Here is a 25,648-nt window from a genome sequence, read left to right as displayed (position 1 = left end):
TGGGAAAAATAAGAAACCCTTTCTACTATCAAAAACATTTTGTCCATTTAAAAGGTTACATGCTATTTATTCATGGATCCATCAATGTCAATAAAGAGCCTTTATTTTAAGGGTCTGATCTGGTATTTCTTACATGGAGATCCATCTGATCTAATAAGCTGACATGTAGTTGCAAAGTTACTTATAGGCCATCAAAATAAAGCTTTTGCTAATATTAAGCAGACAGTCTACTAATAATGACTGTTGACTGTAACAAGGCTCAGGGAAGAAGGAAGCAGGAACCATCAGCGAACGTTCTGTGAGCTCATAGAAAGCAGCGCATGGCCGGATTGAATTCTTTTGCGCATCTTCTAACACTGTAATGTTTACATTTACAAGACTTAACCCCTAAACAAGCAAGAGTGGAAAATGAACAGCAAAAAATCATTTCAAGTCATTTTTTAATTTCATCTAGACTAGGGAAAATATTTTTTTTATTAGCACACATAAACAAGATTTTGCCGACAAAAGAAACACAGACGGATTTCACACTCATACATATTATAGGTTACACAAACTAAATCCATTAACGCATTTTTTCAAATCAATAAACCCACCTCTAAACCTACCTAACTCCTCCCCTCAGATCTGGATCCGACTCCACCCCCTGGATCTTGTGCACTGAAATGAGGTGCTACTGACAGCATGGCCCTCCAGGACTGAAGTTGCCCTGATCTAGACTTATTACATTCCTAAAGGGCACCTATCATGCAAAATTCACTTTTACATGGTGTTTGATCATAAATGTGTGTTGGCAGTGTGTGTAGCTACACAACCACCCTAGCCTGACTTCGTCATACTCATTCTAGTGAGAATATGAGTCTGAAACTCCTCCATAGGGCTTTGATTATGAGGCGTGTCATAACCGAACCAGGAAAAAAATAAAAAACTCTGCACTCAATTGGATAGTCGGTAGACCTACAACCAATCAGAGCAACGCAGTAAGTCAACTCCTTTGCATAGCGCAGTTTTCAACTATAGAGCTTACTTATTTTAGAAGTTACATAACGAGTGTTGCTTCTTTTACTTGGTCCTCCATGAGTGCGACCAAAGGAGAAACCACAAGGACCACAGGCTTTTCATTACATCCCATCTTCTTTGCGACCATCGGAGCCAGCTGATATGTTACACTTTTGCCGAATCATGTAGGAAGGACGGCAAAAATATCTTTCCTATCGACAAATACCTTGATTCCAGTTTTCTGTTTGTCTGTTAAAATTAATGCGCTGTCGATTTATTTTACAACAGACGCGACAGCGTAATCTATACATCCCAATTCTCCAGCTGCAGTCAGGAAAACCAGTTAAGCGCTCTTTGATAACGTGATGATTACGTCCTTGCAGATCATCTGTCCATCATCGTATATAGCCCGCCCTGGCAATCTGATTGGCCCGATCATTTTTTGACTGATCATAATTTCTCCTCAATGGATCGAGTCCAGACCGGTTCGGGCTGGCATCCAGGCTACAACCACCCTATAATGATAAAAATCCACCCAGCAATGGCGTATCCATTAGGCTTGTTTGAAATGAGAAAAATCTGGTGATCAGCACGAGATGCATGCCGGTTTAGAAATGTGTCCGAGTGCTGTCCGCCTGGCTCTGATGTCAGTTGCTCTCCACCGACTGCGCTGATCAACAGCACGATGGGATGCGACTTGCTGACGACACAGCTTACTGCTCATTGGTTTAACCTGTTAACTGTCACCCCCCCTTTTTGAATAGACATGAAAATGCACATTTCGAACTTAAATGGTTGTAATTCAAGAATGCCTTGGAATATAGACATGATTGGTCTTGTTTTAAAGAAGACATTTGGCAGATTTTTGTAGAAGTGAAATAAATTAAGAAAGTGAAACAGAAAAATAGTTATAGAAGTTTGAGTTTATCGAAATGTACAATGTAAAAATATAAATTATTCATATTTTACATAAAATATATATTTTCAAAACCTGGGCTACTCTAAAATGTCAGAAAGATCAAAGCCAAAAATCTGAACAAGTTGTGTTTCAAATTTTAGGTTGATATCTCAAAAAATGAGCTTTCAGTAAGATTTTGTTTGAGCGCAGTACCAAACTTTTTCACTAGGGCACAATCAGACTCCATTACTGCCCATATAAGGGCGCCTGCATTTCCATTCGTGTTTTGAGTGATATGAACCATTATTTTCACAATTTTCATACAATTTCTGAAGTAGAGATCCTATGCAGAAGTAGCATGGGAAGTTTGACAGATTTTGATATGAATTGAACCTCTAAGAAACACATACAAAGAACACGCATGTAAGTCATAGCTAGCTGCCACGTCACAAATGGTGAATTTATTATTTTTTTCTTGATATTTCAAAATTTTCAGACCTTTTTTTTCCAAAATAATTGAATGGATTCTATCTTTTGAACTTTTGGCATGAAAACAAACTGAGGTATCTACCATTTTTTCATGATTTTTCATGTTTAATGGTATTTTAAAATAAAGGTCTGAACACGCCTTATGAGTATGAAAATATTCTTGTTTTATATTGATAAATTATGGCTCCTCTGTAATATATTTTGAAAATATGTCACCAAATATGAAAACTAGAGATTGTAAGCTTTCAAATGATATATAGTTTGTCAATATTATTTAAGGTATTTACTAAGATATTATTGTTTTAAAAATATAGTGGCAAACGTCCCACCTGTGGGACGGTGACAGTTTAAACAAACGTGCTATTGTTCTCTTTTAAAATGTTTGATTTTAAAACTCTGATATCATGTTTTGTGTGTATACATATGTTATGAGTGAATAAACTCTCTGACAATGCAATATGGGTTATTATGTGATGTCATTTTTATTAAAACAATGTATAAACATGTCTGTATTAAAGAAAAAATGATTGATAAACACATATTTGGAATGTAATTAAATAACTATACTTTGGGTGTCATTATATTTCATCTCAAAGCAATATGGTAAGATTTAGATAAGAGATGAAACCATGGACGAAACCCTGGATAAAGACGCAGCCATGCAGTCCATTCCGGGAATGTGCCAACCCGAGGCTCCACCTCGCCAGACTATTTCAATTTTCTGAATATTCTGACATTTTCTTAAATGTTAAATAAAACAACATGCTAAAAAGATGAAAATGACTTGATTTTACTTTCAATTCCTTTCTTCTGCAAAGTATTAACATTAACATTTTTCATAACTGCACGTAGGATGTTTCTGTCCAAATGTAAGTACAGTGACAGTATCAATGCAATATTTAGAAAATGTACTCTTGTACTCTTGATACTCAAGTAGGCTAGTTTTAAAAACAAGTACTTCAGTACTTAAGTAGATATCTGACTGTACTTGTACTTGTACAAGGGGTATCTTTACTTTTACTCAAGCAAAAAAGCAGATGTACTCTGTCCGCCTCTGATAATCTGTTCATAATTCATCATGTATTGGGACGCGTCAGAACAATGAGGGCGCCAGTCGGCTAGTCATAATTTCAAATTTTAAAGTCATAATTTTGATTTGGCAAATCCAGATTTTAACTTTTTATCTCATATGACTTTTTAAGTCATAATTTCAATTCAGTAAGTCGACTATTTATGTAATAGGCTACTTATTTCTTTTTTTCTAAGGCCTGGTGCGAATAAAGGGCTTCCATAGGAATGGACTTCCATAATAAGTCACGAGAAAGTTTATCATTATACTGAGATAGGCTACTAATACATTATTATAAGACACTTTCCCAACATAATGAGAAACTAAGTCATAATTATGAGAAAGTTTCTCATTATTATGACTTAGTACAGATTTATATTTTTTGTGTTATTTTTTTGTGACTTACAGAATTATATTTAACTGTGGCGGAAACGGCATTCCATAGGAAAATAGATTATAATAGATATATATATTTTTTTAATAGCAGCCCGACATGCATCGCGTCAAGCGTCGATTGGTCTGCTCGGCGTATAAAATGGACCAGCTGTCTTCCCGTACTGGTTGGGCCTTGTATGACAGGAGTTTGCGGGACTCATTTTTTTCCCCCCGAGTATGACGTGTCGTTTTCATGCACGGCTTTGAAATTATGTTGAACATGAAAGTTCAGATTTTTATGATAGCATTATTGATAAATTGGGAGTTTGTAATAACAGTAGCCCATCTTAACAGAAACGATGCGAAAATTGATACAAATCGAGTCACTGAGTCGCTTCTAAAAGCACAACAGTCTCCCGCAGACGGTGAGAGGATGTACTTGAGAAATGCTGAAACACGTGAAGATGATTGCGAACTTTATCTCAAACATTCAACGGCAGAATCGGCAGAAGACTCAATGACCGAATCCACTTTCAAATGCCATGCATGTTTGGCGGATCACAGTTGGGGGAATGCGGACTCAACCCGAGATGATCGACCAATTCCCACACAAAATGACGAGTTTAAAGAGCTTCTCAGGGGACCAGTGACCTGGCAATCCTTAAAAAGTATGTTGTTTAGCTAGTATTTAGCACTTAAGTACGTGTGCCATTTTTAAAGCTATATTTTCTTTGACTAACTGCGCATAAAACCCTCTTTATTCTTTCATCAAGGTCATCAGTGGGGTTTGGACGGAGTCGCGGTGTCTGCTGTCAATCAACCAGAGTTTCATTGTGGCAATGATCTCCTTATGATTAAGTTGTCCATGACTCATCACTCAAATCCACGCTTGGTTATCAGTAACGGTAAGTAAAGTCCCTGCTGTGAATATTCCCTCTGAGCTTTAAAGAGGCGAAAGGAAATCGAATCATGTTGAAATGTCTCTTATTTGATAAAAAAAAATACAGAAGAAAACATTAATATTGTGACATTATTACGATTTAATATAATTTAGTAACTTTTAATATAATTTATTTGTGTGATGGAAACCTGAATTTTCAGCATCGTTAGTTAGGCCTACTCTAGTCTCAGCCTCAGACGTCACGCCCACGGAACGTTGGCTAAACGTTAGCCGTCAGTCTGAAGGTCTGGCTACGCGAGACTAGGCCTACTCCAGTCTGCGTTGCATTTACAATACGCCTTATTCACGGCAGCGCCATCTTTGATTTTTATTGAGAATGAAAGCGAGGCTGTGAGGGATAGACTTGCATATCTTCAAGGGGCTGTATTGTTATTTAATGTGTTTTCGGGTTCTGCTCATAAAACACTGGAAAAATATCTTTCAAAGAAATGTCAGTTGACAAAAAACTCCCGACAATGTAAGCTGTGGAAAATTGTGAGTAATCTAGCCGCTTTATTCAGCTTTTTACAGCGGATGCCATTGGAAACACCGTAAGTCTATCCCTCACAGCCTCACTTTCATTCCTGTCATGGCGCTGCTCTGAATAAGGTCCATCCTGTGGAAACAGCACACACATCCTGTGCCCCTGATATTTTGCTTTTATTACTTATAATTGTGAGTTTATGCTTGTAAATGAGGTCAAAAAGTGTATTGAAACTAGATTAAGTTATTATAATTGTTATATTGTGAAGTTTTAATTTTTCCCTCCATTACTGAAAGTTCATGAATATTTAAAGGGGCAAATGCGGTTTAGTTTGCTGTTGAACAAACGGTGATTGCAGTCTATATTTAGATGTGTTAAATTGTTTTGTATTAGTTTTCAGTAACTATTTTGTGTGAATGTGCTATAGTGCATTACATTTAATGTTCTCAATTTTCATCGTATCTTTTCAGAGACAAAATGGGCTGATTCACCTTCACAAAAGCAGTGTCAATGCATCAACAGGAATAATGGCCCATCAATTCTACTGGAAATCCCTTTTAAAGAGTGCTTTACTCAAAACTGGGTAAGATATTCTCTTCATAGTAGCATAAGGCTCAATCCCAATTCACCCCTTGGCCCTACTTAGTTTTAAGGGCCGAGGGGGACACTCGAAAACAAGTTACAAGGGCAAAGGGGTTAAAATATTCCCCTATGAAATTGAACAACCCTCCATGAACCCGGTAGATCATCAGTCATCGGCGATGGCTCTGCGGTTACAGAGGTTTTACAGGATTTCTCAATGACAACGCCCGACAATCAGCGCAGCTGCTCTTAACTTTGAATAAAAGTGATGATTATAACATGCCTTCCTCAAAATGTTTGTCGTTTCTGATTCATAAAGGTAATTTATTATACCATTTCTTAATTTAAATGACTATAGTGTTATTATAAGAGTAAATAAAGTGCATGGTGATATCATTTGTCGCTACGTTTAAATGTTTAACTGTTTGCGAAGCCATCTCGCCGGTGATTTGCGACGCATTCTATGCACTTTCTCGTAGCCCTCTGTGAGAAGTGTGCTTCTGAAAAATCTCCATTTCGAGGGCTATGTAGCCCTACCCCTTCGCCCTACCCCTCGATCTCAACAAGAATTGGGACAACCTACCCCTTGGGCGTGAACGTGCAAAACGGAGGGGTAGGGCCAAGGGGTGAATTGGGATTGAGCCCTAAATGTCATGCTACATTTATCTTTTGCCACCCTGACAGACTGGTTTATCCCCACCCCCCTTTATTTTAAGCTATGGCCATTTCTATACTGAACATTTGAGTTCATTAAATTGTATAGATCTATCCCGTTACGTTTCTGCATTGGGGCCGAAAAGTATTTATACAGTGGGGCCAAAAAGTATTTAGTCAGCCACTGATTGTGCAAGTTTGATTGTGCAAGAACACCATTCCTACTGTGAAGCATGGGGGAGGAAACATCATGCTTTGGGGCTGTTTTTCTGCAAAGGGGACAGGAAAACTGATCCTTGTTGAGGGAAGAATGAACGGGGCCATTTATCGTGAGATTTTAAGCCAAAACCTCCTTCCATCAGTGAGAGCCTTGAAGATGAAACGTGGCTGGATCTTCCAGCATGAAAATGATCCCAAACACACCGCCTGGGCAATAATGTAGTGCCTCCGTAAAAAGCATTTCAAGGTCCTGGAGTGGCCTAGCCAGTCTTCAGACCTCAACCCCATAGAAAATTTGTGGAGGGAGTTGAAAGTCCGTGTTGCCCAGCAACAGCCCCGAAACATCACTGCTCTAGAGCAGGGGTTCTCAACTCCAGTCCTCGTGACCCACTGCTCTGCATATTGTGTATGTCTCCCTTATTTAACACACCTGATTCAGATCCTCAGCTCGTTAGGATTGACTCTATAGCCGTTTCTCAATATACGTTCTTGTCTGTACTTGCGTTCTCGTGGACTTGTGAAACATTATCAGTCACTGCTCAAGTACTGTTCCAATTCAAAGATCACATCTAGCCAAGTCCACTTCAAATCCCCGGTTGTGTTCTTGATCCGCCCCGTTTACCGAGGATGCATCGAGAGGTGACTTGTGCGGACTTGAGATAGCCAGGTATCCCAGAATGCACCTCGCACCAACCAGCAAGCGTCAAGGCTGGAGTTGAGAACCCCTGCTCTAGAGGAGATCTGCATGGAGGAATGGGCCAAAATACCAGCTACAGTGTGTGCAAACCTGGTGAAGACTTAAAAGAAACGTTTGATCTCTGTCATTGCCAACAAAGGTTATGTTACAAAGTATTGACTTATTTTCCACCGTAATTTACAAATAAAATCTTTTTTTTTTTTTTGAAAAAGTTTCACCGCACTCACGGTAAACAAGGTGCCAGACAGATACCACGAGTCCTTAAAGCAAAATTTAATGCCAAGCTTTCGGTAATACAACCATCCTCAGGGCATGCCTACAAATAAATTCTTAAATTCTACAATGTGATTTCCTGGATTTTTTTCTCTCTCATAGTTAGTGTACTTATGATAAATTACAGACCTCTCTCATTATTCTAAGTAGGAGAACATGCGCAATCAGTGGCTGACTAAACTGTACATTTAGTTTTTGATGCAGCTAATATTGACATTCAAACTTATAATCCTAGGCTTACTATAGCTTACCTGTTTGCAAATTCACAAGGGGTTTATTTTAAGAACTTGCACAGCTGTCACACGTGGCATTTTATGAATGTGTACTGACGACCTTTAATTTGAATGCTAAAGCCCGAAGCAATCAAGATTAAAAATAGACTTGACTAAACTTGTATTACCAGGGATGCACGTATTTTACCTATTTGATGCTCGCCGATACACCATACCGATTCCTATATCGAAATCCGATATTTATTGCATTTGTTATTTTTGAAACACTGCTTTTCAACGTTCAGTTTGGTCCACTATTTTCCCATCCTGGAAAACGCATAGGAAATTAGATAATCTAAATGTCCAAAATTTTGTTGTCCTGGACTACAGTTTATTCCCTGGCCCAAAACAATTAACGCTAATGCTTAAAGGTTCTCTGAGCGATCCTGGGTGTTGACGTTCGGAATATTTTCAAACAAATCGGAGGCTAGCTAGACCCTCCCTCCTCCGCATCTCATCCCCTCCCCCTCCCTTCCGTCCTTCCTGAAATAATTGTGAACGTGCATTTCTAGCTAATTATATCCTTGTGTGGGTTTGGCGAACATAACCGTCAATTTAGAAGAAAAAAAAACAATTTAACGTTACCCACCTGTCCAGCAAAAACAGAGTAACCTGAATGTCGGACTGGAAGCCCTTCTGCCGCCGGAGTTCTCGCCATCGTTCAAAAGCTTTGCTACCGATGTAAATTCGGAATTTCGCACGTTCTTTATCCGACTCCTTCTTCTTTTTAATTTGTTCTTCAGAACGACGTCTCTTTGGTCATGTTTCGGCCATTTTTCAAACTTCCCTCTTATGCTTCTCTCTCCTTCACACACACACCCCCTTCATGTGCACGTGCACTAACCCCCCAGACCCACCCTCAAGTACTTCTTGCCAGTGATTGGCTGGAACACTGTTTGTTAGGTTTCGTGGTCCGGGTGAGACATGATTGTTTTTGTTGCCGTTTGTGGAGCCTGTGGTGTCTACAGAGACCGCGTTTTTTACAGTGTGTTTAGGGGACAGCTAGCCGATAGTGAGGAGACGTTTGATGTATGCGACAAAAAATGTTTTGGCCCCACATTGCTTAGAGAACCTTTAATTATGTTCAGTGGTGCTGAGTTTTGACATGCGAGAAGTAATTTGAATGATGATATTTAGTCTTGTATTGGCACTTGCAGCAGTTAGCTAATGTTATCAACTGCTCAAATAAATGGTGCAAATGCCAACTGGTAAGCAGCTGCCTAATTTAAAGGGTTAGTTCACCCAAAAATGAAAATTAAGTCATTAATTACTCACCCCCATGCTGTACCAACCCCGTAAGACCTTCGTTCGTCTTCGGAACACAAATGAAGATATTTTTGATTACATTTGAGAGCTGTACAACTACCACATTGGCTCCTAAGGGACTGCCTCTTGACGGCCCAGAAAGTCAATGAAGAAAATGTTTAAATATCCCAAGTGACTACCGTGGCTCAACTATATGTTTATCAAGCGACGCGAATACTTTTTGTGCGAAAAAACAAACAAAAATAACAAGTTTATTCGACTATTTCTTTTCTTCCTTGTAGGCCAGAACGAGACTTCCTTATAGATTTCCACGACGCATGCGCGAGAATTGCGATCTGAAGTAGTGTAACCTGGTGTAAGCAGATCGCAAATCTCGCGCATGCGTCGTGGAAATCTAAGGAAGTCTCGTTCTGGCCTACAAGGAAGAAAAGAAATAGTCGAATAAACTCGTTATTTTTGTTTGTTTTTTCGCACAAAAAGTATTCGCGTCGCTTGATAAACGTATAGTTGAGCCACGGTAGTCACTTGGGATATTTAAACATTTTCTTCATTGACTTTCTGGGCCGTCAAGAGGCAGTCCCTTAGGAGCCAATGTGGTAGTTATACAGCTCTCAAATTTAATCAAAAATATCTTCATTTGTGTTCCGAAGACGAACGGGGTTGGTAAACCACAGAGCAATTAAGTAAGTCACAGCTTGTTTTTGTTTTAACTAGGGATGCACCCATAGGATTTTTTTTTTTTGGCCGATACCGATTTCAACAAACAACTACTGGCCGATACCGATATTTGTCACTTGCATACGATACAATTCAGTAGTAGCTAGTTTATTTCTGCATCAAATTATTTTCACTTAACATGGATTGATCCATTTAACATTCATCTGACCAGCATTATAAGAAAATACAAAAAAAAAAAAAAAAAAAAAAAAAATATATATATATATATATATATATATATATATATAAAAAAATACAACATGACAACGTTCAGAGGTGATTTTTGCTATCCAATATTTATTTATTTAACAATATGAAATCATATCATATTAGAATCATATTTAAAACTATTGATAACTATGATAAAATGGCTTAACTCATGAACTGTTCATTCAGTCGTTGTGCATGGTGCACACTAAACATTAAATTTTTTCAAATGAACGTAGATCTGTTAAACAAAGATTAAAAATAATGTGTGTGTGAATGTGCTTGTATTTGCGAGTGTATAAACGAGAAAGAAATGATAGAATGAAGCAATGGTAAAAAGACAATAACGATAAGAAGGAACACATAGCAGACGGGAGTCAAGTGCGAGACAAACCTATTATATGAGTCAAATGCATGGCCAAAAGACAGCTTTTGACGTCACTATATGCGACACACGCTGGGGTCATTGGTACTATTTGTTACAGGTTTGACACTTTACTAAAAATGACTCTGAATGTAGGCTATTAACTTTAGGCCTACACAACATTACTATCATTACTTTTTTCAGGTTGTGTTACTGAATTTAATTTAAAGTATGAGCCCCTGATTATATGTTGCATGTTCTCTTGTTTTTTTTTTTTGTTTTTTTTTTTAAAGACAAACCATACATTTTTACAAAAAAAAAATGGATTGATTTATAGGGTTTTGAAAAATAAAATTAACTTTTAATTTATCATTAACAATATTGTTTGATTTAATAATTATTGTGACTCAGTGAATAAAATGCTCACGCGACGCTCTGCTCGACGCTCACGCGCTGATCCGGCTACCCGTGTGAAACGGCCTTAATTCATGAGGTTTACTACATGTGCGTTCCATGTGCAGTCTGCGCACGTGTGATATGCAGCATTTCTGTTTCCTGTGTCACTTCAGGGGCTGCATTAGATCGCACTGTGCAAACGCAGGCGACTTCAGGTCCTTAAGCCCCACTCGCGGCATTATTTAGAAGAAGCAGCTGCGTGAGTTACAGCTGTTTCACACACACTCCGTGCGTAGTGTGTATGTGGTGCGTGTTGCAGTACAAGCAGGAGCAGTGCGCGTTATTGCTTTCACATGTATGGCAAGCCGTTTTAGCTTAAATTGTACCCAGCCTTACTCGTTATTATTGCGTTTTTACCAGTAAGAATTCAATTAGAGAGCTTTACAATTTAATTCCTACTAGTAGCAATTACAATTATAGAGCTCTCTAATTAAATTCGTACTAATAACAATTATGATTAGAGAGCTCTTTAATTCGATTTTTACTAGTAAGAATATAATTGCAGAGCTCTTTAATTGAATTCCAGAGCTCTGCAATTGCATTCTTACTAGTAAGAATTGAATTGTAGAGCTCTCTAAATCAGTTTTTAAGAATTACATCAAGAGAGCTCTTTAATGCGATTATTACTAGTAAAAACTGATTTAGAGAGCTCTACAATTCAATTCTTACTAGTAGCAATTACAATTAGAGAGCTCTCTAACTCAATTCGTACTAGTGAAAATACAATTTCAGAGCGCTCTAATTCAAGTATTACTAGTAACAAATACAATTGCAGAGTTCTCCAATTCAATTCTTACTAGTAACAATTACAATTAAAGAGCTCAATAAATGAATTTTTACTAGTCATGTGTCTCCATTGACTTCCATTCATTTTTAATTACAGAGCTCTCAAATTGAATTGTTACTACACTCTAAAAAATGATGGGTTAAAAATAACCCAACTTGGTTTGTTGTATAACCCAACTGCTGGATCAATATTGCACCAGCCCAACAGTAGTTAATTTGACCCAGCAAGATGGGTCGGTCATTTTTAACCCAACAGATGAGTTGTTCATTTCTACTCAAATGCTGGGTCAAATTAAATAAAATTCTGGGTTGATTTAACTACAAATTTGTTATATAGCGTACCCAAATGCTGGGTCAAATTAATTACAATTCTGGGTTGATTCAACTACATATTTGTTATAGTGTACCCAAATGCTGGGTCAAATTAACCCATATGCCAGACTAATTCTAGCACATTACAGTACAATTAAAGAAAAAAAAGGCAATAGACTACTCATAGCTATAAAACAGTTACACTACAAACCTAGAACAGAATACATGCTAGATGTATGCATAGATTATGCAATAAACACTTAAACAATACAAAAACAAAACAACAATGGAATCTTTGAAAAATTATTTTATTACTTTAATATCAACAATATTAGTGGAACTGCAGTTAATATCACTGAAGTAGGAAAACATTCAATTATGAATGAACTGGCTGAACATTTAACAGGCCAACAGTCAACGGGAGCCATTAGCTCTACTTGCAAGCAAGTATTCTGGTATCTTCCCAAAGAAACTATTAAAGGGATAGTTCACTTTGAATTTAATTTTTGATATGTTTTATCTTACCTCAAGGGCATCCAAGATGTAGGTGTCTTTGTTTCCACAGTATTTTCAATTTTGATATCTTTCGGTCAAACCATTGTTGTCAATCAGTCATATAATGGAGGTTTAGGGGGTCCTCCCCCGGTTAATGTCAAAGAGCATGCACAGAGAAGTCCAAATTAAACATGATTGAATGACTCGTAAATGTAAGTACACAGTGATGGCCTAAGGCACGAAACGAGCGGTTTGTGTGAGAAAACGAACAGTATTTATATCGTTTTTACCTCGTGTAACTCAGCCATTGGCAACTGATCTGACGGCAGTGGCGCTTCAGTCTGTGCATGCGCCAGAAGTGATCGCTTGCGCGTATACGTCACTCATTGTTTACAGAGAGATTTCGGGAGTTTAACCTTTCACTAAACATTTAGATATATCGAAATCTTCTTCCATTGCGATTTCCTGTATATATAAATATGTTTAGATCTTCACAGTGAAAGGTAAAACTTCCAAAACTCTGTGTAAACAATGAGTGACGTACAGACGCAAGTGATCACTTCCGGCGCATACACAGACTGAAACGCCTCTGCCGTCAGATCAGTTGCCAATGGCTGAGTTACACGAGGTAAAAAACTATATAAATACTGTTCGTTTTTTCACACAAACCGCTCGTTTATTGTCTTAGGCCATCGATGTGTACTTACATTTACGAGTCATTAAATCATGTTTAATTTTGACTTCTCTGTGCATGCTCTTTGAGGTGAACCGAGGGAGGACCCCCTAAACCTCCAGTGTATGACTGATAGACAACAACGGTTTAACCGAAAAAACAAAACAAAATTGAAAATACTGTGGAAACAAAGACACCTACATCTACATGCCCTTGAGGTAAGCTAAAACATATCGAAAATTAATTACAAAGTAAACTATTCCTTTTAATATTTAGAAATAATAACTGTGTGTGCCTCTAATGTTGATCTTACAAGTCCTCTAATTTTTTGAAGAACTTCAGCCCAGGGCCAGCTCTTGGGATCAACTGTTGATGGTTGCCTCTTCTAAAAGAAGAAAACTCTCCTCATCAGTCCCCTCCTCTAAAAGACAAAAAAATACAAAACACAAAGAAATCGGTTTTTACAACTGAGGAGTACAAAACTAAAATATATAGGTAATTAAATGGAAGATAAACATGCATATTCCATCATTTGTTATTACAAAATAGAATAAATCACTGAAAGTCTACAAAAGACATGTGCCCTATTCATCTATTGGAGTCACTTTGACACATTACATGGAAGCTATTGAAAAAAAAGAGAGAAAATTATATTTCATAAGAATTAATGTCTGAAAAGGGCTTGAGTAGCAATGCAGACTTGATATGCTGTGGATGTGAAAACAAATATTTCTTACCTTGAAATCTTTCAACAAGGTCTGTCAGCTGCCACTCTGTTCTGTCAATGACAAAGCTGACCATTGATCTGAAACAAAAACAAAATGAGGTTAAGGAAATATACAATTACTATTGTATTAACTATTCAGATGTCACCATGCAAATGCAATGCAGACTAGCAGCAGAATGTAATCCAATGTGAAGATAACAGCCAAAATAGAGAGACCCTCTCTCCCTATAGCCTACACATTCAAATTACATGTATTTTACATTCAGACATTTTATGTTACTTCAATGTTTTTACATACTTTAATAAGTCTAACACTGTGTTATCTATCGCGGGTCACCATATTACTTAAATAAATGCACATGCATGCATTTAGTCTGGCATATCAGGTTATCTCACTGCTTTTACATACTTTAATAAGTCATACACTGTGTTATACCTTCGCATTTCACATTAAAAGATTTGAGGGCAAAAAGCGCGCTCATTTATATCCGGTTAACTTAAAATAATGTAAGTTAGCCTGCTAGCCAGGCCGCCATTTTATATAAGAAATGTTTTCTTATCTATCGCGGGTTACCATATTACTTAAATAAATGCACATACATGCATTTAGTCTGGCATATCAGGTTATCTCACTGAAATACATACTTTAATCAGTCTAACACTGTGTTCACATTAAATGCTCCAGGGAAAAATTAGCGCGCTCAAAATAGCCAGTGCTTCAATGATAATGGCTAACGCTAGCCAAACAAGCCAGACAAACCAACCAACTAGCCTCGACAATATAAAGATATTACTTTAGAAAGGTAACGTAAGTAGACTCACATTCCGGACACTAAGTTAGTTTACCGCAATTTCTATAAATAAACACTTCACGGCCATTGCATCATACGTGTCATTGCCTCACCCTCTTCCGACCAACCCAGCTTATAACTTAGTTGTTAAAATATATGTCTTATATATTAGAAATGACATGTAGAGTACTCTACCTTAGTTTATTTCCCTCGCTCGATGAAAAGTGAAGTTCTCTTTGAAGATCGCTCGGTGTGTGGTGGATCCGGTATGGTGGACTCTTCTTGTGATGATGTGATGACGTTCGAAGCACAAACAACCCACGTGCTGGGTCAACGGTGTATGTTGGGTAGATGGGTTATTTTTTCCAACTCATGTGTTGAGTCAAAATCCATATAAATAACCCATAATGGGTCAAACATTTCATAACCCAGCGGTTGGGTTGATTAAATAACCCAGCATTTTTTAGAGTGTAGTAAGAATTACAATTAGAGAGCCCTCTAATCCAATTATGACTAGTAACAATTGCAATTAGAGAGCTCTCTAATTAAATTCTTACTAGTAACAATTTATTTAGAGAGCTCTCTAATGCAATTGTTACTAGTAAGAATTAATATTATTGAGCTCTCTAATTCAATTCTTACTAGTAACAACTCAATTGCAGAGCTCTTTAATTCAATTAGAGAGCTCTCGAATTGACTTGTTACTAGCAAGAATGCAATTACAGAGCTCTCGAATTCAATTCTTACTGGTAACAATTATAATTCGAGAGCTCTCTAATTCTGTTTTTACTAGTAAGAATGCAATTACAGAGCTCTTTAATTCAATTATAGAGCTCTCCAATTATACATATCTTTAATTCGTTTTTTTACCAGTAAAAAATAAATTGGAGAGCTCTGCAATTACAATCTTACTAGTAAACTTAATTAGAGAGCTCTCTAATTATAATTGTTACTAGTAATAATTGGATTAGAGAGCTATCTAATTGTAATTCTTACTAGTAATAATTGAATTAGAGAAATCTCTAATTGTTGTTCTTACTAGTAACAATTCAATTGTAGAGCTCTCTAATTAAAAATGAATGGAAGTCAATGGAGGCATATGACTAGTAAAAATTAATTTGTAGAGCTCTCTAATTGCAATTGTTACTAGTAAGAATTGAATTAGAGAGCTTTGTAATTCTTACTAGTAATAGTTGAATTAGATAGCGCTCTGAATGTAATTCTTACTAGTAATAATTAAATTACAGAGCTCTCTAATTGTAATTCTTACTAGTAAGAATTGAATTGTAGAGCTCTCTAATTGAATTGTTACTAGTAAAAATGCAATTCCAACGAGTAAGGCAGGGTACAATTTAAGCTAAAATGGCTTGCCATACACATGTGCTGCGTTAGCAGTGCGCAACTGATCTACGGCTGTACCACAATCACAACATTTATTCTCTATTTTTTATTTCAAATCAGTATTTTAGCCTACATCCATTGTGTCGCGTTGTTGAGGTACTGTGTAGATCTCTGCTCTGCTGCTGTTATGCACGCACCGCTCCCCGAGCGCGCGGTATGAGCGCTAATCTATAACTGTTATAACTATGTATGGGTGCGGGAAAAATACGCACTTCAAATGGAGTATGTGTGAAACAGGCGTTAGCATAAACGACAACAAAGTTAAGTCTGACAAAAAGAAGAAATGACATTTGGAAAAACTTAAATTTTATCATGTGTGTAGGCTACTAACATGTTTGGTTGGTAAAATAAATGTGTTGTAAATTCAATTCAGAGCATCTTCCTGGAATCATTCTTGAGTCTATAAGGTAACAATAATATAAGAAGATAACTATAAGAAGATAAGATTGTTTGAAATGGGTTTGGCTAAAAGAAAAAATTGGTTTCGTCCATAGGCTAGCCTACAACTAGGTAGGCTTCTTATATATTGACTGTGTTAAGTAGAATTGCCTACTAAAAAGAGACTAAAATACAATTTTCATTGACTAAAACTAGACTGTCTTTCGTCGATTAAAACTAGACTAAAATGTCATCGGTTTTCGTAGACTAAAACTAGACTAAAATGTCATCAGTTTTTGTCGACTAAAACTAGACTAGACTAAAAAGAGTATGAACATGACTAAAACTAACAAAAACTAAAATGTCAGCTTGACACAAAGACTAGACTAAAACTAAAATTAAAACAGGCCACCAAAAACAACACTAGTTCCTGGCGGCACACCAACACTGTGCGTATTCTTTGTCTCTCTAATGAAACACACCTGATTCAACTCATCAGCACATTAACCCATCTGATTATGAGCTGATGAGTTGAATCAGGTGTGTTTGATAAGGGAGACATATGCTGCGTCCCAATTCGCATACTATCCGTCCTAAATAGTATTCGAAAATAGAATAAGTACGTCCCAAATCGTAGTATGTTGAAATGAGTGTTTCAATGATACCCGGATGGTCTACTTTTTCCGATCAGAATCTGAAGTGTAGATCGACGCACACTCTAACGGCTGATATTGCCCACAAACCATTGCGCGTTGGACGAGGATTCGGTTAGAACTACAAACACGAGTAAAAAGTGTTAAACTACAGACACGTAGTCGATACGGAGGACGTGCGAGTCCCTGCAGTTGTGTAGAGAGGTTTAGATAAAGAGCTTTGAGTGATTAATTATCAGTATCTAACCTGACAAATGAATTTATTCAATGTTGTCCACATTATATTGCATTTGCAGAAGCATTGTGAACTTTTGTAAAGACGCGTTTAGCCATTATGTTTTAAATGCATCATTATATTCAAATTGCAAACATGAGGAGAGCATGAAAGACCCACAACTGGCAGGTGAACGTGCTCTCCGAAACGGTAGGAAATAAAATTGGATAGAATGGAGGATTTTAACTGTGACAAGATGATTGACAGGGCAGTTTACGGTGACCGGATGCAACCAGCACGCGACAGAGCTGTCCGTTAAAGATGACGTGATCGTATGTCCCAAAGCTTGCCTACTCTTTTGCTACACACTCAAAGGTATGTACTTTTTCCTCACAAAAAGAGTACATACTTTTAGGACGTAGTATAAGTAAGCGAATTGGGACGCAGCAATAGAATACGCGCAGTGTTGGTGTGCCGCCAGGAACAGGGTTGGGAAACACTTGCCCAGGGTATAATTTGCTTGTCTTGTTGCTGTCTGTTTCGGAGCGCGTGCCGCACTGTGTGCACTTAATAGCTCTTTATAGCTCTTAATAGCTCTTTTATTATTAAAAGCGTCCCGCAATTTAGGAACAGAAGAGACTGCATTTTACAACAATCACGACCGTACTGATTCTGTCTTAAAGTTTGAGTTTTAAAGTCCCTGTAAAGTCAATTCTACATAAGTTCTAAACACATTACAAATGTTACATATGTATAGGGCTGGGCAAAAAAAATCGATTTTTCGATTAATCGTTTTTTAAAATGTGTTCGATTCAAAATTGATTCTCAACGGCCACGAATTGATTTTTTCCATATAAAGGGCTCGCGGACGCGGTGCTGCATCTTCTCGTCTCTCTGCACTAGGCAAGCGCTGCAGCTGTCGATACACACACGCGTTTAGGAGTCGGGACATGACGGAATATTCACTTAACAATCGGGCCAGCATTGCATCGTAACCTATGATCGTAACTAACGTTTATCATTTTCATCTCTTTTTGTGTTTTACAAGCAATGTTAAACCATCCCGTGCTCGCGCACTCTCAGAGATGTCTTTCACTGCCTCACAAACAGCTCGCCAGAAACAAAAGTTTTATCCCTGGATTACATCACTTTAACAGTTAAAACACGCGACATTATGTCAAAACTCTGGTCTTGGTGAGTAACCTCGTAAAGACAGTCGGTAATGTCTTAAATTAGCATTAAACGCGTGTAACAGAAAGTTAATGAAACAGTAATGGATTCGCGCACTAGTTCTTAAAGTGAACGCAGCCATTTGTGTCAGTCATTAATTCTGTTGTCATAACAACAGAATATAGTATTAATTGTAAGCAATCAAAATTAAAAGCCTTTGTATTTAATTCAGTCTGGACTAAAAAGACTATCCAGTGTTATTTTACATTGGATTACTTTATTCAGTTTCTGTAGTATTTCTGACATACCCAAAAAACTACCCCAAAATGTCTCTTAATTTGTGTCTTTATTCTATTGTATTTATTTGTGCTACTTTTTTCAATTTAATTCAAAGATTGAAATCAAGCTTCCATACATAAACTCTTAAAACAAAAACAAAAAACAAAAATAAACAAAAAAATGACATTACCATTTAGGTAAGATCAATGTAAAAAAATGTCTAGATATTTATATATTTATTTATCTATATCTATCTTAAACATAAAATAACATGATCCTGTTTGATCAAGCTGTGCGACTGTTCTGACTTTTTTTGCATATTGCATCAAAATCCTGTTTATTCTTTGTATGCATTTAGTGTACCTAAAATAAAGAAAGTTTTATACAGGTTTATGGCTCTTAATTTCTTTGTATTAATTAACCACTAGTAAACTTATGTCCACTGTTCTTTTTTATAAATATAGGATTTGTATTACATCTTCATTATAGTCGAATCGAGAATCAAATCAGGAATCGAGAATCGAAATCGAAAATTGAATCGAGAATCGAAATCGAATCGAACTGAGAGCTTGTGAATCGAAATCGAATCGAAATTGAAATGTGAATCGATACCCAGCCCTACAAATGTATTGCTAAAACATATTACAAAGTCTGTGAACTGTGAAGTACTGAAATGTGGAGTTAGACCGTTAAACAGTTTTTCACCATTGCAATTTTACGGATTAATTGGGCGGGGCTAAAACAGGGCTCCGTGACGCACTGGAGCCCATGAGCTGCTGGACACCCCCCTATTTGATGACGCACAGAGTCTGATCTCCCTCTCTCCACACACACTCCCCGAACACATTCGCATTCACCGCTCAATCGCAAGTGACTGTCAGTAGTATTAGTTACTACAGCTGAGCCTACAGTTTTCTAGCTAGCTATGCCTTCGACACGGACATGCATGGGTTACTACCTGGATGCGATCATGTACAAAACAGATCGGTATCTTCATTTAAATTCCCTTGAAAACGATCACATCAAGAAGAGGTTTTTAGAGAGCCTAACGTTACCTTGATGAAGAGCTGAGGATCACCCCAACACCCGCCTCTGTAGTGATCATTTTACACTGGATCGTTTTATAAACTTTCCTCAGAGACAACTTGGATTCACTGATAATTCACTGATAATCCGCTGTTACTGGTGAACGGGGCCGAAACGACGATCTCCTGCCTCAGCTTTCATCCTCCCGTCTCCAAAAGCTAATCAGCTAATATCACAGTCAACAGCTTTCCCGTGAGTTCCCTGTGACCAAACTTTTCAGGTACTCCCGGGCCATGCTAATGGTGATCCATACCAATTTTGGTGAATAAATTTCAAATAGTTTAAAAGATATTGCAAATTATGACAAAATTCAAAATGGCAGACACAGGGTGCATCCCATCACGGCAATCAATATCCACGGATTCGGCATGGCGCAAGGAATCCATAGATACCACAATTATGATTTTCTGAGAAAGTGTTCAAAAGGTATTGGCCAACATAGCAATTTTGCTTATCTCATGACCTGTAGGTGGCGCTGTTCCCAACTTTGGCATGGAACCTCAGAACATGCTTCCAATGAAGTGTACCAAGTTTCTTTCCGATTGTTCAAACTTTGGCCGACATAACAGCCTCTTGGCCACTTTTGGGTGGACCTTGTTAAGTTTGCGACATCATAACCTTTTCTTTCCAGTATAGCAAAAAAATCGGGAACAGTACTTTTATGTGGCTCAGTCTGAAGATCATTTGAGTGCATGTTTGGAGAAAATTGGAGAAAATTTGAAGGAGTAGTAGCGAAAAAACAGAGAACTGTACATTTCAAAATGGCCACTACTGTAATGGGCGGTTTCCTAATGTAAGGTATTGGTTGTGGTCAGCATGATGAGTGGAATCGGGTGTACTAAGTTTCATGTCTCTAGAGAAAAGGGTTAAAAATGTATAACTAAAAGGACCAAAAGTTGGTCCTAGAGGGTCAAAAATTGGTCCAATTACTATTCATTAGCATCACTACAAGTGTGCCAAATTTCATAAATTTCCTACTTAAGGTTCATAGGGCTGCCATAGACTCCCATTTGCGGAATCATAATAATTAGAAAACCAACAGATACAATATGTGCCTCAGCCTCTTCGGGGCTTGGCCCCTAATAAAACCAACGGGGTTGGCCCCTAATAAAAATAAACATTCTCATTGCCTTAAGTGCAATCAAAGTACACTCAATTCAAACTGTGGGTAGAGACCACATTTATCTTCAAGCATGATACAGAGTTAAGAGAAGGTTACAACTACACAGCCCAGCCTAAGATAGTTTTTATATTGGGAGATATTGGAATGCGTCAGGGAGCCGCTTTAAAAATGTGGGGTATTGCATTTGTCACATTTGAATGCGCACTCGAGTTTTACTTACACGATCGCTTACTCGTGTTGGTTGATCTAGATGGGATTGAAGTGAGCGTAGTGTAAACTGCCATTCTATCCTAATTTCACCTTCACACTCCGTCTCGGTCTCATCTCATCAAATCTCGTTACACCCCTAGCACTGACCCATCTTTAAGAGTGTGTTGAACTCCCTGAGATTTGATGAGCAGTAATCATGAACACAACAAAATATTGGGATTGTAATTTTACTGCTTTGGTATCATTGAAATAATACATTTTAACCCCTGATTCTATGTAGCTTCATTTGGAAGTGAAAATAAAACAAATTTACTCTGCAGCATAGGACACAGCGTCTTGACATGTTAATCATACTACAAAGCTAAAGTGTTTGTGGGAGGGTCAATATTGCTGACGGACAACGTAGAACATAGGCAAGCATTATGCATGTGTTACCCAGTGACGTGTAGCCTTAAACATGCTACGTTCACATAATTGTTTCTCCAAAAAAACGTTCTACGGACAGTTATTTTACTTAACCCTAAAAATGCTAAAAAGCATCTGTATCCATCTAAAAAATCTCTTAATGAGAGCATATTAAACGCAGAGAAATTAGCTCATTAACTTAGTCTCTTTTCGTTGTCAATGGTGCTCGCTCCTGTTGCGTATCCTCAAACTGGCTGCCAAGTCTGCCGAGCGTCGAGTCTGAGGGGGGCCGGGGTAACAAGGGTCTCAGACATTATTTACAGTAATTCTATAGATTGTTTAACTGAGAATCAAATAAGCACAAATAAAATTAAAGCAGAACTAAGTAACTTTTTTTTACCTTAACTGAACAGCTTTGGAGTCATTGTAATGTTTATATTACTGATTTCGTGTTGAATGGTGATAGTCTCGCACCCCCCTGGTGCCTGTGAGCCGCAAAACCACCCTTGCAACTTTGGGCCGGCGGCCCGATGGCCTCAGTTTTAGGAAGTATCGTGAGATTTCAGGTCTTGCGAGGTAACGAATTGCTTTACGGCACTATACGCGCACACGCATGCGTACACGCCCCCATCCATCCAGGAGCCGGCTAGCTATAAGAAAAAGGTAACGCTAGATATTGAATTCAAGTTTTCGTGATGGCTGCTGATGTAAAAGAAGAAGAAGAAAGCTCGGAAGTGTTCATCAGAGGAACAAAGAAAGATAAAACGGACCGGCTTTTTCAGAATAGAGAGAACTGAAAGAAAGCGAAGCCTGCAAAACCGATGCTGACCTGGCCTTCTTGCTGTTGCACTTGTAAGTATCTTTATAATAAACTGTGTTTAATGTTTGTATTTCTTGTAATTGTGACCTTGGGAGTCGGGATGTTTGCTATTGTCTGTTTGTTTTTTTTATTATGCTCGCTGTCTGTTACCGGCTTACTAGTACGTTAGATACTGTAACTTGGATGTTAGCATTTTCATTACCAAACAAACTTGCTTGTTTTCTGTAAGTTAGTGTTTCGTCCGTTCCTCTATCAGGGTTTATTTGTGTTTCTCAGATCGCCTATAAATCGATATGAAATTCTAAAAATTATGCATTAGTTTAGCTTGTCGTCAGCCTCAGAATTAGTAACGTTATATACTGTGCTGACTTGATATATAATGCATAAACCGACACGAGAGCTGCTAGCTAGTAATGCAACTTTTTATATTTATTTAATCACATTTACACAAACAGAACTATAAGTAAACGAGAAATTGCATTGCAACTTCACACATGCAACTCCAGCTGTGCTAGTTTGACCTTGTGTATAAATGATGTTGATAAAAGAGTGATACATTTTTCTTTTTCCTTTTTAGCTACAAGCGTTGGCAAGTGTCAACTCCGAGTAAGGGGCACCCCAGACCACCAGTACCACCGGTCTCAAGCTTCAATAATAAAATAAACAAACTTGTAATAAACAAATTAAACGTGTTTGACTTTCTTTGGTCAATCGTTACGATAGACAACTCGGATCACCAGAAAAATGATAGAAGAATGTAACGTAACATTTATTTTGATAATGCATAATCTAAGGAGCTATAGCTGTAGGCTAAACTAAAAATAAATAAATAGCGGAAATATTTCTTATAGTATTGATTTTAACCATAATGTTACTGATTACGTTTGGTAACACAATAAAAATATACACTATCTCAACATTTGAATAATATTGTTCTGAGAATCATCAGTTTGGCTCATCAGTTTGCCAATCATCAGCGTCAGTTTGGTTTGAAATGTGGTGGGGACAGAGACTCATTCGGAAGGGGCATTTTCAAAAGTGCTGGTTACAATAACGCATTCATTCTTTTTTTCTCTTTCGAGTAGGTCATGTTTTGAAAGACGATGTCCTGTAGCTTCCTGATGCACATAAATAAAAATGAGCACAATATCCGAGTATAGTGAGTATATAGAAAATATACGCCCTTGATAGCATATGTACAGTGATGGTCCGTCCAGAGGTAGAATTCCGCACTCGAATAGTTTTTTTTTTTTTTTTCCCTCATCAAAACCAATAATGTTTATCAGTGGTTGAATTGATATAATGTTTATCAGTGGTTTTATATGTTTTGATGAGGGGGAAAAATATACGAGAGCGGAATAGAACCCATAAGAAAAAGGGACACGTTTGTGTGCATTTTTATTTGTGATTTCACCGGAAAGAATCTCCGCAACGGATTGAAGTGCGTTTCTGAGAGAAGGCAACACATTTCAGTGCTAGATCGCCTGTTATTTAACAAACAAATGAAACGAATGCTGTTAACTGGAGATGTTTTATTTGCATTGGTACATCTGTGCCGCGAGATGTTTCAAAAGTGGTGGGGACAAAATCGACCGTCAAAAAGTGGTGGGGACATGTCCCACCCGTCCCCCCCGTAAATGACGCCTATGCTCCGTTTGTTCACCGGCTTCTCTGAAAACAAATGCACATGGCCTGAACGAGATGGGAGGGGGGGAGAGTTGACAACGAGTTTACGACAGTTTTCTCGTGTATATATACTCCGAAACTGTAGGGGGAGCTCGAGAGAGAACCCTGCGAGAAAACAGCAAAGAAGTTCCCAGTCTTACTGAGCGCTGCTTTAAACATCATCAATTTGCGATCAGATGGTGAAATCGGCCTATTTTAGTTACTCCTGAATGTGTCAAAGAATGTGATTATCAATCAATGCGGATCGATCGAAGCATCCCTAGTATATACAAAGTGTATATTTAGTTTCTCAATGCACTTACTATTGATAGATTTCTGAGTTCCTTGCTCCATGAACAAAAGTTAAACTGCCTGTTTAATCCCTCAGACTCAAGGCAAAAGGATCTTCTACTCAGTAAGAGTACTTTACTTTGATCGTCTTTTAATGAGGAAATTTTCCGGCACTGCTACCTGTCATTCTGCCATCCTGCCACATGATGTACCTTCTACAGGAGAATCACCCGAAGTTATCTGTGGAAAAGCATATGTGATTGTAAAACTACTAGCCAAGACGATTAAAAATGTTAAAGTTTTGGGTGAGTACTTGTTACTGATGAGTTAAACCAAGAGTTTTGGACTGTAGTAGTTTAATATAACATTCCAACTATAATTATAATGATGCAAAGAAGGAACAAATGTAAAATGGCTACTGTTTTGAAAGGAATATTCTTTTATGGCTCAAATATTTCTATCAACTTTTGTCTCAAGATGTGTCCGGGCAATTGCCTCGTCCAGTCCTTTGGAAAAGTCACCATATTGTATACGTCAAAGTGAAACGTTCAACGATTGAGGTATGAACAGCTTTCATTGAACAAATGTGTTTTTCTACATTTTGATTTGTTTTGTCTCCTTTATTTTGCAATTTATTTATTTTGCCAACTCTCTAAAGGGTGGTTTTCTCCAGTTGGAGTATCTTGATGTGACTGGAAAATCACAGACAATCACTGTGTCCTGTGTTCACCACAAGTTCCCTTTTAAAAAGGCCATCAGAAAACGAAGACAGAACCCGTTTGATTTTATTTCGGAATATGATCCCATACCGACAGTTCCCTTTAAACCAGCTTGTGCAGCAATCGCTTCCCCTTTACAGTCTATCATGCCAACTGGAATCTCTGCTCATTCAGAATCTAGTTCTCCTAGTATTTTCACTACTGGGCCATTTGACATTACACCTGATGCAAGAGTAGCTGAAGGTCTATATTTTGATTTGTTAGAAGATCGTGTCAACCCCACAGTTCCCTTCGAGCCACTTGAGAGCCACTTTGAAACTCTTGATACAGCTCCCAGAACACCACCTGGCACAGATAGACATCCAACCAAAACTGAAACTGCTGTTGATGCTAATGTAGAGTGTGCCACAGATTTTTCTCTTTTGGACATTGTTTTACCCAGTGTTCCATTTTGGGAATATGAAAAATCTACTAAAATGACCCAGAGGG

The 25,648-nt window shown here is 37.8% G+C and overlaps 2 long non-coding RNA genes across 2 annotated transcripts; one reads left to right on the top strand and one right to left on the bottom strand.

Moving 5' to 3' along the window:
- Nucleotides 1-4,046: 4,046 nt before the first annotated feature.
- Nucleotides 4,047-24,737, top strand: LOC148971037 (uncharacterized). The gene is made up of 4 exons (XR_016147180.1): nucleotides 4,047-4,498; nucleotides 4,604-4,735; nucleotides 5,725-5,837; nucleotides 24,538-24,737. It is a non-coding gene; the product is annotated as an uncharacterized LOC148971037 (long non-coding RNA).
- LOC120472312 (uncharacterized) lies at nucleotides 12,904-15,212 on the bottom strand. Its single transcript, XR_016147163.1, has 3 exons — nucleotides 14,941-15,212; nucleotides 13,965-14,032; nucleotides 12,904-13,648 (listed from the first exon to the last, which is right to left on the bottom strand). It is a non-coding gene; the product is annotated as an uncharacterized LOC120472312 (long non-coding RNA).
- Nucleotides 24,738-25,648: the final 911 nt, after the last annotated feature.

The sequence above is a fragment of the Pimephales promelas genome, chromosome 17 (assembly GCF_988280905.1).
Source record: "Pimephales promelas chromosome 17, fPimPro1.hap1.1, whole genome shotgun sequence".
NCBI classification, from domain to species: domain Eukaryota; kingdom Metazoa; phylum Chordata; class Actinopteri; order Cypriniformes; family Leuciscidae; genus Pimephales; species Pimephales promelas.
This window is presented reverse-complemented; position numbering and strand designations above follow the sequence as displayed.